Below are 14,284 nucleotides of genomic sequence, written 5' to 3'. Positions count from 1 at the left end.
TGAGTCGTTTCATACACTTCTGTTGTGTCACCTCTGACTTGCCTTTTCTTTAAACTGAAAAGCCCCAAATGCTGCAAGCCTTCCTTGCAGGGAAGTCGCTCCATCCCTTGATCATTCTGGTTGCCCCTTGCCTGGTCCTTTTCCAGCTCTACAATATCCTTTGTGGGATGAGGGCCACCATAACTGTACCCAGCACTCCAAACGCAGCCACTTGGCACAGGATTCGTGCAACTGTATTTATACCCAAAGACTAGCGCAGGGAGGAGGAACCCATGGCCCTCTGAGGTCATTGGACACCACCTCCCATCATGCCTGACCACCGGCCAATCTGGCTGGGGCTGATGGGAGTTTGAGGTCCAGCAATATCAGGAGGACCAACTGCTCTCTGTCTCTGGACTGCAAGCAAGATTGCATTCCTGTGGGCTCACACACTTACGCATTGAGATTTAACGTCTACAGAACTTGGTGAAGGATCCAAATTCTGAAGTGCAACTTCTTAACTGTTAGAGCATACGGCAGTGGAGCCAATGACCTTGGGAAGCGGTGGGCTCTCCAACCCTGGAGGCGTCTAAGAAGCAGCTGGACAGCCACCCGTGGGAGATGCTTTGATTTGGATTCCTGCATTGAGCAGAGGGTTGGAATAGATGGTCTTATATGCCCCTTCCAATCACTCTATGATTCTAGCGGCCCATACGAACGGAGATTTTATCAAGGCATCCCCAAAAGGGAAAAAGAGAAAGCCATGTCTGTTAACTTCAATGGGCCTACTCTGAGTTAGGGGTGGGAGAGAGATTTTATTTTGTTCCCATTTTGATGAGAAAGAACCACCTTCACACTTCTCAAATCAACATGCAAGCCAAAAGCTATCCTTTGACATTTGCCCTTCGCTGATTTTTGCAAGACGGTTCTCCAACTGCTGTCTGGGAAAAATGCATATATTAGGGGAAAGTGTGCATAACTTTCCATAGATTATTAGTAACAATAACACACACAATGCCTCACATTAAGGGAAACTGCTTACAAAAGAAGTATATAAGGACAAGCTTGCACTAAAACAATGGAAGATTTACACAAAACTGGAATGAGTTGGCTGTGCCTGTCAATGGCTCTGGCTTCACTTCCTGTTTGGGCTCCCAGCCTTCCATCCCAACAGTCGCAAGGGGCACCAGCAGTGGTGTAGTCGTCTAGGGTCTCGGGGTGTGTGTGTCTTAGACCCCTTACTTTTTTGGGAGCAGGGTCCCTATGTCTCCAGCATTCTATGAGCCAATCAGTACGAAAGGAGAGAGTGTTAGCCACTGAGAAGAGTCTTCTAACATGCTTCCTTGTCCTTTCCTGCTGATTGGAGCCAATCGGAGTGAAAGGAGATGAGTTAACCACTGAGAAGACTCTTCTCAGTAGCTACTGAAGATCTTCCTCTTTCAACAAGCCTTTGAAGAGGCACCACCATCCCTATCTGCATCTATATTGGGATTGCTTTTAAGATGTTTCATTTGTAAGATGTTTTCATTGTTTTATCACTTGTTGTTTGCCACCCTGGGCTCCTTACCGGAGGAAGGGCAGGATATAAGTCCATCCTGTTAAGATTAACTTGAATCCAGGCAGGAAACATTTTTTTATTTTTTAAAAACACCCTGCATGTAGAAGACAGGGTTTTAGCCCAGTTACTTCTTGCTGTGACCATTTTCTATTTGTGGTGATTTTGTTTTGTTTTTGTTTTACTTTAAAAAAATGTGGCTCAGTCTTTCCAAAAAGAGGGTTTTAGCCCAGTTGCTTCCTGCTGTGATCATTTTCTACTTGCGGTGATTTTGTTTGTTTGACTTTAAAAAAATGTGGGTCAGTCTTTCAAAAAAAGGAGGGCAGAGTCTTTTCTGTAACCACATGAATCTGCACATGCGTTCTGTTGCATCTGTACAGACCAGATCTAAGCTCATAAAGTTAGGTATGTTGAATGCTTTCCAGAGCAATTAACAATATCTAAAGAATGCTCTTATCTCCCAAAGCTTGAGTATTTTCCAAAACCAGCATTCCAACACACCAGTACAGAAAGCTTGTTAACAGCCAAAGTTAAGCCAGCAAGGAAAAAGTGGCTTTCGTTCGATACAGAGAGCATTATAAATTTTAGAAGATATGGATTTCTTGGTTTCCTTTAAAAAAAAGAAATACCCTGTCCAGAGAGTGTTTGCGGTTCATTTGCTTCCAAACCTCAAGGGCTAGGCCATTTGATTAAAAAAAAATGAGCAAAATTTATATAGATTAGAATGATCTTTGGAGCCTTGATTTTAGGCTCTGGAACAGAGACCCCAAAACAGATTGGTGAAAGCATCTCAGCCGGATGGAGTATGCGATTCTCCCAAGGTCAAAAGGTGAATCGGTGGCAGACAGCCCAAGGCAAGGCCAGAATAGGGTCACCAGCGATTTTTACACTGTGCCTTAATGATTAAGGATAACCTTTATTTTTCCACGCTGACGCAGCCGTGACTTGGCGATATCTGGTTTTTAGAATGCTAACCCTCTCCCAGACGGAGGGAAAGTTGGCAGAGGTCCTGGAGAAATCAGGTTTTCTCACCACAAGGGAAGGTGCAGGAGGGGAGGAGGATCTGCGGGCTTTGGGTGGATGCCAGGATGCGATGGACGCAGCAGGAGTCTGAAGCACACGCGCAGGTCCCGAGGAAACCAGAAGGGGCCAATCGAAATAAACCCTACTGGTGGTCTCCATTGATCTGTCTTCCGTCGACATTAATGAGGACGAGTTTGCTAGCAAAACTAGCAGGAGGCGCAGCTCGTGTGGGGATGGACTGGAACCACTCTCAGGCAAACGGGGTGATGAGAAGCACTCTGTGCATGCTCAGGGGGGCCCTGCCGTGGTTACTTCCCTTGCTCAGTATTTTTTTTAGAAAGCATAGGATGCACCCTTCTCTCTAGCTCAGGATTGCCCATGCTGGCTGGCAGTGGCTGTCCGGGGATTCAAGCAGGAGTCTCTCCCTGTCCTGCCTGAATATGCCGGAGACTGAAGCTGGAACCTCCTGCATGCAAGGCAGACACTTTTCAAATGGAGCTAAGATTCTAGCCCTCATGGTTTCAACCTGGTTTCACCAAAACATCAGAAGCTGCTTCATGCCAAGTCAGACCCATCAGTCCATCTAGCTCAGTCAGCCAAGGGTCCCAACCCTACCTGGGTTGCAGGCAAGGGTCCCAGCCCTACCTGGAGATGCCACTGGGGACCTTCTGCACACAACGCAAGCAACCTACGGACTGACCTAGTGCCCTTTCCCTAAAAACAAAGTAATGTCCCAGTTCTCCTGAGCCCGAATGAAGGGCTGACTTAATAGGAACATGGGAGCTAAGATTCTAGACCTCATGGTTTCGACCTGGTTTAACTAGAACATCAGATGCTGGCTCGTACTGAACCAGACCCCCTGGTTCTTCCATCTCAGTGTTGTCTTACACTGACTGGCAGCAGCTTCTCCGGGGTTTCAGGCAGGGAGCCTCAGCCCTACTTGGAGATGCTGCTGCGGACTGAACCCTGGGACTTTCTGCCTGCAGAGCAGGAGCTCAACTGCTGAACTAGGGCCTTTTCTCCAGACAGAACTCCTCCCTGCCTCCTGGATATATGGCATCTCTAAACCAACCCAACCTGATCTACCTGGCACACATTCAAGACATTCAAGCTGTTGGGGGCTAGGGGCGGGGAGCCACAGGAAGGCAGAAATGCAGCAACTGTGCAAGGCCAAGGTTTGTGTGTGGAGGGGCGTAAAGGTTGGTCCAGCGATGGTAAACAGAGATCAGCACAAACTGAAGGGCACAAAAACTCAACTGAGCACAGGTGGGTGACACCCTCTTGTCCATATTCATACAGACTCTTATTTATTATATATATATATTTTTAAAAAATCCTTCCCACCCCACACAAAGTGTTTCTCCACACCGATAGCCCATACATTAACGACACAGAATTGGAAATGGTCTGTGTTTAAATGGGGAGCCAAAATTCAGAGGGTTTCAATGGGAACCAACCATGAATCAATAGCAGGGCTCACCCCCGAAGAGGGGCCTTCCTGCACCAGAGGATGAACTAAGCTAGCCCAGATGGATATTTTTGGAGAGGGGCAGCCTGCAGAAACTGTGGCTTCCAGCCAGGAGGATAGGGAAGCCCGTGCAATCTTTCCCAAGACCCATCTGTTTACACCAGCATTGCAAATAATGAGGGCTAGCAGCATGGGGGGGGGAGGTGCAAGAAAAATATATTGTTGCCTGCAGCCCCTGGCAAATTCCCGCCTCCTTGTAAATCCCAATTTTTTATCCCAATCAAGTTTTACTCCCAGAATCCCAGTGGCAACAAGGGCACCCCTAGACATGCACAGAGCATATTCTCTCTCTTCCCCCAATGTAGCCAGCGCCATGGGGAAAGTGGTCTCCCAGGCCGGAGCCATCCTAGCACCCCCACTATCTTACAAATTGTCAGCTATATAAATCCCCCCCCCCGGAAAAAACACTTTTTGCTGATCTTCACTTGGTCTGGTAATAAATCGATCTGCACTTCTTAATAAAAAAGGATAGCCTCCTCTCTGTCTCCTGGCTCCACACCCCTAGACACAATATCAACGTTATTTCACAGAACAGTCTGTGTTCCTCCCCCCCTTCCTTCCTTCCTTCCTTCCTTCCAGCTAATGAAATTCCAAAATATGTAGGTTGGGGGGGTGAGGACAAGGGGAAAAAATTATTCTCTCCCCCCAGAACACACACACACAGACTTCACTATTTCTGAATCCTCCTATCGCATCATGGAAAGGAATGTTTCCTTTTGTGCAAAGAAACCGAATCCCAGCAGGATTGCTCAGGAAGGGGGGGGGGAGAGAAAACCGTTGGCCAAATCTGTGGCTTGCCATGCAGGGTTCCTCCCCAAAGAAGCTGCAGATTAAGACAATAGATGCTTTAACAGAGATGCCCCTCCACCTTTCCCAATCATCCTCTGCCAGTTTAGCATTCCGGATTCGCTTCTGTGCTCATGTTTTGCTTCAAAAACAGCCAAGGAGGGTGCATTGCAAAGCAATGCCTTTGGAACTCCCCCCCCCCCCGTGTCCAAAAAAGAAGGGGGAACTGTCTCCTCTCCTCCTCTTCCCCCAACTGTGTAGATGGTAGGTGTGTGATGATCATCACACATACACTCAGGAACACCTCCCCCCCCCAAAAACACAACAACACCTCCCAGTTCATTTCAACAACCACCCCCTTAATTGTGCAATTCAGATTTTGGAAATGTGTTGCCTTCGTAAAAGAAGCAAACACACACACACACAAAATCCATCACCGGCTTATTAAAATCTATCCCATCTCCTAGCTAGAACGATTGGGAAGCAAATCTTCACACACAAACACCAAGAAGACGGAACATCCTATGTCACCATTGTCAAGGTGTCTGTCGCCCCCACACAAGCATATCTAGGGCCAAGACAGGTATCCAAGGAAGAAAAATCTAGCATGATTTAAAAGTCACGAATAATCTGAGCAGGGAGGGAAAGAAGTGGTAGAGATTTGGTGGACAGATTTTTCTAAAAAAGAAAATATCTACTTTAGAAAAATACACACAAACCAACAACACTCAAGTCTTCCACATCTGATATTGACAGAGCAAAGGTGCATGGGGGGGGAGGTGAAACTGACAGATCATAAAACACAGCAATTGCTCTATATGATTAGACAGACAAACAGACAGACAGACAGACAGATAGATAGATAGATGAGAGAGAGAGAGAGAGAGAGAGAGAGAGAGATTCCCCAGTTTTCCTCTTCACCCCCCCTCCCCACCCAGCAGTACCTAACACACCTTCAAAGTTTGCAGACATCAAAACCAGATTTATTGGGGTGGGCATTTAAAACAATGACAAGCCCCCCACTTTTTTTAAAAAAAAAACACCATTGCAAATTAATAAATACACATAAAAACATTAATGCGTTTGCCTTACCTTGATTTTGCCTTGTGTCTCCCACAGAGGCTGCAATCTTCTCTCTCTTTTTGCTGCAGGTCTTCCCAAAAACTCTCAGAGGAGCTTCCCTGAGCCTTTTGAGGGGAGAGGGGGGGCCAAGAGCTTCTCTTCTCTCACCCCCCTTTTTTTTACACCTGTCCCTGCCTTGCGTTCAGTTCGACTGCCATCCTCGTCGGCAGAAATCTAAATGACACAAGATGCAGCAGCTAACCAGGGACACAGAGAGAAAGGCATTTGTGGAGCGACCCCCCCTTCTCAGCAATTCTACACCAGCTGGGTTATAATGCGGGGGGGGGGGAGAAAGCACCTTTTGTAGGGAAAATCAGAGGGGGCAGAGGGGCAGCTGCTGGAAAGAGAGGGGATTTCAAGAAAAGATGCTGGTGGCTCTTGATGGCTCCTCTACCACCTTCTTGGGGCTTTCAGCTGTTAGCTTTTGCTGGGCTTCCTTTGGAAAATAAGGGGGCAGGGCTGTCTGAGAATGAGGTGGCTGGAGGGGGGGCTTCTTGATGCTGATCCTCCAGGCTCCGCTTCTGTGCTTGTGTTGGGGGGAGAGAGAGCAAAGCACCAACATTGACACTGCTAACGCTGCAGCCTCAAAACTCAACAGCCTTTTTCTAGCTGGTGCTGTCAGGAAAAACAGGCCTGGATTTGCTCGGCTTGGGAAACCAAGGAACCGGATTCCAAGCCACCTTCACAGTGCAAGCCAGTGCAGGCTTCCTGAGAAGGCAGGACAGTGGAGACATTAAATTCAGTTCACATTTCAAGGCGAATTTTTGTACTTTCCCAAACCCCAACGCAGACTGAAACACAGCCGTCCTGCGAAACCCAAATTTTACGATGCATTTTTTTCCAGCCAAGTAATGTTTTTAAAAAGGCACGGGTTAGGGGGAAAGTGTGCATTAAAAATGCACATATGAGTGGAAAAGTAACGTGCAAATTAGGAGCAAATTGCTTTGCAAAATGATGTACATTAGGCAAAACTGCACAGAAGCGTACGCATGTTAGGAGAAATTCTTACTAAAACGCTGATGAATTTTCATGAGGACTCTTTTAAAAAATAAAAAGAATTCAAAGTGATGGAAAAATGAGGATCTGAGAGGAACTGGAATTCACAGGTTCAACCAACCTTATTCAGAAGTAAGCTCTGTCGGGAAGATTTCCAATTTGCAATTTCTGAAACCATATGATAACCAAAACACTAGAACCATCCTTTGAAATCTGTCCTTCTCCGAATTTTGTGATGCAGTGCTCCAGGCAAGGAATGTTTACGAAGATGCATTGATCGGGCGAAAGTGAGCATAAACATGAATATATGCAAGTGAAAAAACAAAACAAAATTGCATTCCGTTAGAAGAGAGGGCAAGCAAAAATGTGTTTGTTAGTCAAAGCTTCATACAAAAATGTGCTCGGCACTCAAATTAGCACTCAAATGCTGAAGAATTTTCATGAGGATCCCTAGATGATGAGCACATGTGGCCCCTGGGCCACAGATTTCATGTGCTTTAATTGTATGGTGCAGATGTGACCAGGGTGTCCATGGTGAACTCAGGTCACATCCATCCCAGACATATAAAACACATTTAAAGCATGTGGCATCCCCCAAAGAATCCTGGGAACTGGAGTCTGCCCATCACAGAGCAACAATTCTCAGCACCTTTAAAAAAAATGGCAGTTCCCAGGATTCTTTGGGGGAAGTCGTGTGCTTTAAATAGATGGGGTGGATGTAATACAAGTTTAAGGTCACATCCACACCATTCATTACAAATACTTGTATACCACTTTCAGAAGTAGTATTTCACTAGAAGCTAAAATGAGAAAACTGAGGCTATCATACTTTGGACACATCAAGAGAAGACCTGATTCACTAGAAAAGACAATCATGCTGGGAAAAGCAGAAGGGAGTAGAAAAAGAGGAAGGCCAAACAAGAGATGGATTGATTCCATAAAGGAAGCCACAGAACTGAACTCACAAGATCTGAACAGGGAGGTCCATGACAGATGCTCTTGGAGGTCACTCATTCAGAGGGTCGCCATAAGTCGTAGTCGACTTGGAGGCACATAACAACAAATACCACTTTCACAGACATGGCTTCCCCCAAAGAATCCTGGGAATTGTTGTTTCTTCGCATGTGCCCCCTGGTGCATGTGTGTAATGTGTGCTTGCCTGCAGGGACATGCATGTGATGTATGCATAGGGCGCCCTCTGGTGCCTATGTGGTGTGTCTGTTTGTGCTGTGATGTATATTTGTGTTCTGTACATTAACAAGATTTGTATACCGCTTAACTGATTTTTTTTACAAAAAAAGAGTGGTTCACATAAAATATTATATATTGATTTAAATAAAATGTATGCTATGCTTGATTTTAAACGGAACCAGTTAGCAGTATACCAAAAAACAAATTAAAAGAGAACATTAAAAACAGAAATTGGGGGGTGGGGATCAAAATCAAAATATAAGTATAATCAGCAGGGAAACTAAAACACATGTCGGACTTCTGCCTGCCTGTGAAGAGACTTGCCTGAGCAAAAAAAAGTTTTAGCAGGCATGGGAAAGAGTACAGTGAAGGCGCCTGCCTGCTGTCAAGAGGCTGGGAGTTCCAAAGTGTAGGTGCTGCCACACTAAAAGATCGATTTCTGACAAGTGCAGAATGAGTATGTCATCACAGGGCCAGTTTCGCAGATCGATGCAGTCAGGTGGGCACATACGGGGTAAGGCAATATGCATGTGGTGAATATGTGCAAGCACCTGCCAGCGTGGAAAAAGGTTGCACCCACCTCCGTTACTGCCATTTACTTTATTTAAAATATTTATAATATTTATAAACCACCCTTTCCTCTAAAGCCACAAGTCGGTAGGCAGACTAAAAACTCAGTGGGTTGCATTCAGCCAAGTCCTGCTCAGAGAAGATCCACTGAAACTAACGAATCTAAGTTCATCTTGTCCGCGATGCATATAAAAGGATGCACGGCACACAGACAGTAGATAGAGAAAAGCTTTTCTCCCTGTTGCATAACTCCAGAACTCAGGGACGTCCAGTGCAGCTGAATGTCAGAAGACTCAGGACAGACACAAGAAAGGACTTCCTCACACAGAGCAGAGTTAAGCTGTGTAATTTGACGGCCACCAACTTGGATGGCTTTAATAAAAGGGAATGAGGAAAATTCATAGAGGATCCGGCTGTCAGTGGCTAGGATGCTTCCGAACACCAGTTGCTGGAAACAGCAGGAAGGGAGAGTTGCTCCCTTCCTGCTTGCGGGCTTTCCATTGGGGCACCTGGCTGGCCATTCTGAGAACAGGATGCCGGACTAGGTGGGCCTGATCCAGGAGGCTCTTCGTATGTTGTTATTGACCTCAAGGGCTCTACTCTGAGCAGGACTAGCATTTAATAGCACCCGTATCACAATGAAAACATCCATCACGTCAGGAAGAGCTGGTTGGCAAAGGATAACGTACCTGCCTTTTCTTCCTTACAACCAGTCCAGAGGGTGGCACCTGCCAATTTGGTAGTTGCTTTGAGTTCATTTTTTTGGTGGGGAAAGCAAATAATAATAATAATAATAATAATAATAATAATAATAGCAGCAGCACAACAAATCCATTTTCTTAAAGCATTGGAAAACGATGGCAGAAATGCCTTGAAAAGTTTAGGATGAATGAATAACTAAGGGGAAGACATGGGGACACCTTAGAAGCAAATCAAGTGGGATGCAGGGTGGGGGCTCGCTTGTTGTAGAACCACCCCACAAGCAAATCAGAAAAAATGCTTAATAAGCTGGTTGTCCAGTGGAGGCTTGTCCACTGGGGCAAATGGGACTCTTGCCCCACCAAGCTCAGTCTGCCCTCAGACAGCCCCCAGTCTGCCTGTCTTCCTTACTTACCACCAAGTCCAGGGGGTGGCCCTGCCCTGTCAGCTTCCTCCTCCTCCTTAATCTCATCGTTGTTCCTTGTAGAACTCAGCCAGGGCCTGGGAGGAGGATGAAGACAAAGCTAGAATGAGTTGGCTCCGCCTCTGATTGGCTCTGGCTCCGCCTACTGCTTGGGCACCTTGCCTTCCGCCCCACCAGCCACCTGCTAGGAAGGGCCCTCTGACTCCTAGACAAACAAGAGGTGAGGATTCTCTCCACCGTGAGTCATTTGTGAGTTACCCCAGGACATTGGGCTGTCCACTGTCAAAGACTGCGTGCTGGGCTCAATCAGCGTTTGTTATATGAGACACACACACAGAAACACACACACAGCAGTGTGCAGTTTCTTCCCCATCCTGACAGTGCCTGTCATAAAGGCAGAGACTGTATAATGAGTCCTCGTGCGCGGGGATCCGAGCCGAGCGTAGAACCTCTTGTGTCAAGACTCTAAAAGCCACGCTGCAAAAAATTAATGTTTTGCATTATCTTTTTCAAAAGTGACCTTTCCAATTTTCTTTTTTGGTCCTCTCTCTGGCAGACCACCTTGAACCTTGCCTAACTCTACAAACACTTGCAAGAGAAGATTAAAACCAAAAAGGATTACAGAGAGGGGAGGGAATATATTCTGAATAGGCAATATCTGTGGGGAAATCCTGGTTTTCTTTCCCAATGAAGGAAACCAGAATCATTCTGTGATTGGCCGTGGTTTTCTCTCCTTGATATTTTGCATCTTTGTAATTCTCTGCCTGAAAGTTCTACCTGATAAAATCACCAAAGGAGAGGTATTTCCCCCCCCCCAAAAAAAACATTTGGGGGACAGTGTGACTGCATCCCCCTTGATGGTAAGATCTGAGTTTTGCAATGTCCTGAATAATTTTCACATCCAGCAAAGATGTGGAAAATCTCAGATTTTACTTATAGGGGGAAGCACTGAGAGGAAAAGTTAAAATTAGGAGTGATCTTTTATTAAAAAAAAACAGGGTTAAACAAAAAGCTTCACAAGGTTCATCCCTGGGGGGGATTTATTTATGTAAAAAAAATTATCCCCCACTTTTCTGTTCCACAAGATCTTTGAGGCAGCATGGCCTGAAGCCACTGAGTCACTATCACTGAGCCACCATCTTTTCCAGAGACATTCCCTTCACACCTCTAATTTGAATAATATTTATTTTAATTATGAATAGATTATTTTTTATTGCTGTTATTATTATTAGAATGTATTACCCGCCCTTCGCCCAGAGGTCCCATGGCGAGTTACAACCATTTTAAAACACATAATCAAAGCCAGTTAAAAATAACCTAAAACAGCAACACAGAAAATAGGGCGGGTCCTACAAATACACATCTCAGGTGTCGAAAACCAGGGTGAAGAGGCGCATCTTCAGAATTCACCAAATGTGCAATGAAGTTGCCACATGCACCTCTGTGGGGAGGGAGTTCACAAGTTAGGGGCCGCCCCACAGAAGGCCCTCTCCTGGGCCACCATCCCCTGAACTTCGGAGGGTGGCGGAACTACCGAAAGGGCCCCCTCTGCTGATCTCAGCACCCAAGAGGGTCTGTAGGGAAGGAGGTGGCCTTTCAGATATTTGGCGCCCAGGTTTAGGGCTTTAAATGCTAACATGAGCACCTTGAACTGGGCCCGGAAATACGCAAACAATGACTTTTGGAACTGCAGTCTCAGTGTTTCTTTGGCCTTGCCTTTTGTTACGCTTCTTGGCTTGGTTTTAAACGGTATTTTTGAAGCGCTGCATGCATTACCTTTATTTAGGAGAAGAGACGTGGCTCAGTGGCAGAACTTCTGCCTTGCATGCAGACGGTCCCAGGGTTCAATCCCCATTGGCATCTCCAGGTAGGGCTTGGGAGAGATCCCTCTCTGAAATCCTGGAGAGCTGCTGCCTAGCAGTGTTGCCGATACTGGGCTAGATGCACTCACGGTCTGCTTCCTAGGTCCCATCATGGAATCACACACACACAGTTTAGATAATTAGATCAGAAAGTTGGAAGCAAATTAATTTAAATAGGAGGGCAGGAGCAAGGAAAGAGGAAGCGGTCAGCAGCCTGGTGGGCTGTGGCAAAGTCTGTTTCTACCAGGAGCTCCTAAATCTGTTGGCCCTCCTCTCCTGAAGATTGATCGCCCAATTTACAATTAAAGGTGGCATCAGTGGAGAGCGTGGAAGCCAGCAGCCGTTACAAGGCCGTTGTTATTTACGGGTGCAACATAAAGAGAACTGTAAACGGAAATTATATTTCAAGGCAGTAAGAAGCCACATACATCAGCTGCCTCGGAGGAAGATATTGTGGGACCTGCTGGCGTGTGCCTTCATTGGAGCGCCCGATTTCTCGGGTACCTGCCTTCTGTTTCATTCAACCAGGCTAGCAACTGGTCACCTTGGTGCTCCAGTTCCTCAAAAGTTTTCTTCCCTCCTGAAAATCAAACAATCAATCCATAAAATAAATAGAATGCAAAGCAAGGCACCAGTTGTATGTAAAATACTGGTGTAGTATTGCAATCATATCATTTCCATTAGTTTCTCCTCTGGAGAAAGGGGTAAAATTGTTTTGATCATGATGAGGGACATCAAAGTGTAACTTTATCAGTTCTTATCTTTGCTCCTGTGGTGTGTGCTGCTCTGCTACTGGGACTTAGTTATTCCCAGTTGTCCACTTAATTTAATTTAATTTAATATTATTAAACATGTTTGCACTGGAAATGTGTGGCCTCATATGGGGCATGTATTTTCTCTTCACAGTTCCTGAGACTGCATTATAAAGATGTTTATTTCTGAAGAAGAGTGTGTGGCGGAACAGGATTACACCGGGGTCCCGTAAATACCTACATTCACATCAAGATCCACATTTACATTTTTGCATCCTGCATGCCTATCATTAATGTGGCGTCTAACACATTTGTACAGACCATGTTCTCATTTGTATACATGGGTGTGAATTTCATCAGCTTTCCCCCAGTACTAATTTAGCATTTGTTTGCTGTTCCCCGTATCTTATAAATTACACATTTGTACATCCAATATTTCTCCAGTTGCTTGCTGGCATTGGAGTTGTGATCTTTGTGACATCAAGCAGTAGGGACCAGTTGCTACCAACCTCAACTGACGTCAGGTCATGCTTCCCTTGGGAGCCCCAATTTTTGGGAAATCAACATGAACCTGAAGGCACGCTCTCTGATCTGCCCAGGATGGGAGCGCTCTTGTCAACACCTCCCCTTGCACACAGAGAACTGCAGAGGGGATTGAATGTGTGCCTCCTGCAGACACCTCCTCCTGCAGCTCTACGGTCTGAAGGAGGAGGTTGGCGAAGATTGCAGGCATGCTGCCATCCCAGCATCAGCTGAAGGGCGGACGCGGGTGAACCTTCAAAGGTCTGCCCTCGCTAGTGATGTCAGCTGGTGGGCAAGGATTGGGGAAAATGGTCTCAGGGGCCAACCTGGACCCCTTGGAGCCTCAGTTGGCCTGGAGGCCAGAGATAGCCCACCTCTCCCCAAATGTAGCGATGATGGGCTGAGAGATCCATGTTCGAATCTCTGCACATGGTAAGAAACCTCACCAGCTGTCCAGTCTTAGTTACCAATGATCCATCTGGTTCCAGGATGCTCCTATATCTCAGAGCTCTCAGCTACTTTCTGATTGAATCTTGGGGTTTGCAACAGTGTCCCCTAGGGAAAGGGAAGAGGGTGAAGATCACTTCTGTTCACATTTAAAAGAGAATCTACCTAAACTGCACTTTCCAAAACAATCCAGGAACCATCTTTTTAAATTGTGCCTCTTCATATTTTGTACTGCAGAAATGTTGCAGTGCCGGTGTCCAGCTAAGTAATTGGGGTAAAGTCTGCCTATAAACAGCTATATTTATGAAGAAAACACACAACAATGCATTATTTGATGGGCAATTGCTTTGCAAAAATGTGTATATTTGGAGAGGCTTGGACTAAAACGGTTCTGGTTTCGATGTATACTTACGACCTTACTGCCAATGCTAGCAGGTCGGGACAGTAAAAATGCCTCATTTTTTTCATGGAAAAATGGCCAGGGACAGATCAACAAAACACTGCTGAGCCATTGTTTCCTGGCTGTAGGCATTTGGGTAATGCCAAGCACATTTCTTGGGTCACCACAGCCACCAATGTTATCTGGGGTCAAGATCTCAGCCCGTCGTACCTTGCTAAACTCATTGGGGTAGTAAATACACACATACATTTTTTCCTCTTAGCCTCGGATGGTTTAAAGATTGGCCCAGATCCCTTTTCAGACCAATGTTCCCCCTGCACATTATGAGGCGCATCCATGTAATGAAAGATACTCCGCAGATCTCCCCCCGCTTTGGCACATCAGCCGTGCCTTCCCACATTCCTCTCTTGTCCCTTTGTCTGTTGAGC

The 14,284-nt window shown here is 45.9% G+C and overlaps 1 protein-coding gene across 2 annotated transcripts in view; it reads right to left on the bottom strand.

Moving 5' to 3' along the window:
- SEMA6B (semaphorin 6B) overlaps positions 1 to 14,284 on the bottom strand; it is a 209,976-nt gene that overhangs the window by 104,370 nt on the left and 91,322 nt on the right. The window contains exon 1 of one of the 2 annotated variants that reach the window (XM_061601179.1): positions 5,964 to 6,525. The exons of the other annotated variant lie outside the window; for it this stretch is intronic. The gene's annotated coding sequence lies outside the window, so the exon portion shown is untranslated. Of the gene's footprint in view, positions 1 to 5,963; positions 6,526 to 14,284 lie in introns of those variants that run through there. 2 annotated transcript variants of the gene reach the window in all.

The sequence above is a fragment of the Rhineura floridana genome, chromosome 18 (assembly GCF_030035675.1).
Source record: "Rhineura floridana isolate rRhiFlo1 chromosome 18, rRhiFlo1.hap2, whole genome shotgun sequence".
Lineage (NCBI taxonomy): Eukaryota > Metazoa > Chordata > Lepidosauria > Squamata > Rhineuridae > Rhineura > Rhineura floridana.
The sequence above is the reverse complement of the archived record's forward strand: the minus strand, read 5'-3'. Positions and strand labels throughout refer to the sequence as shown.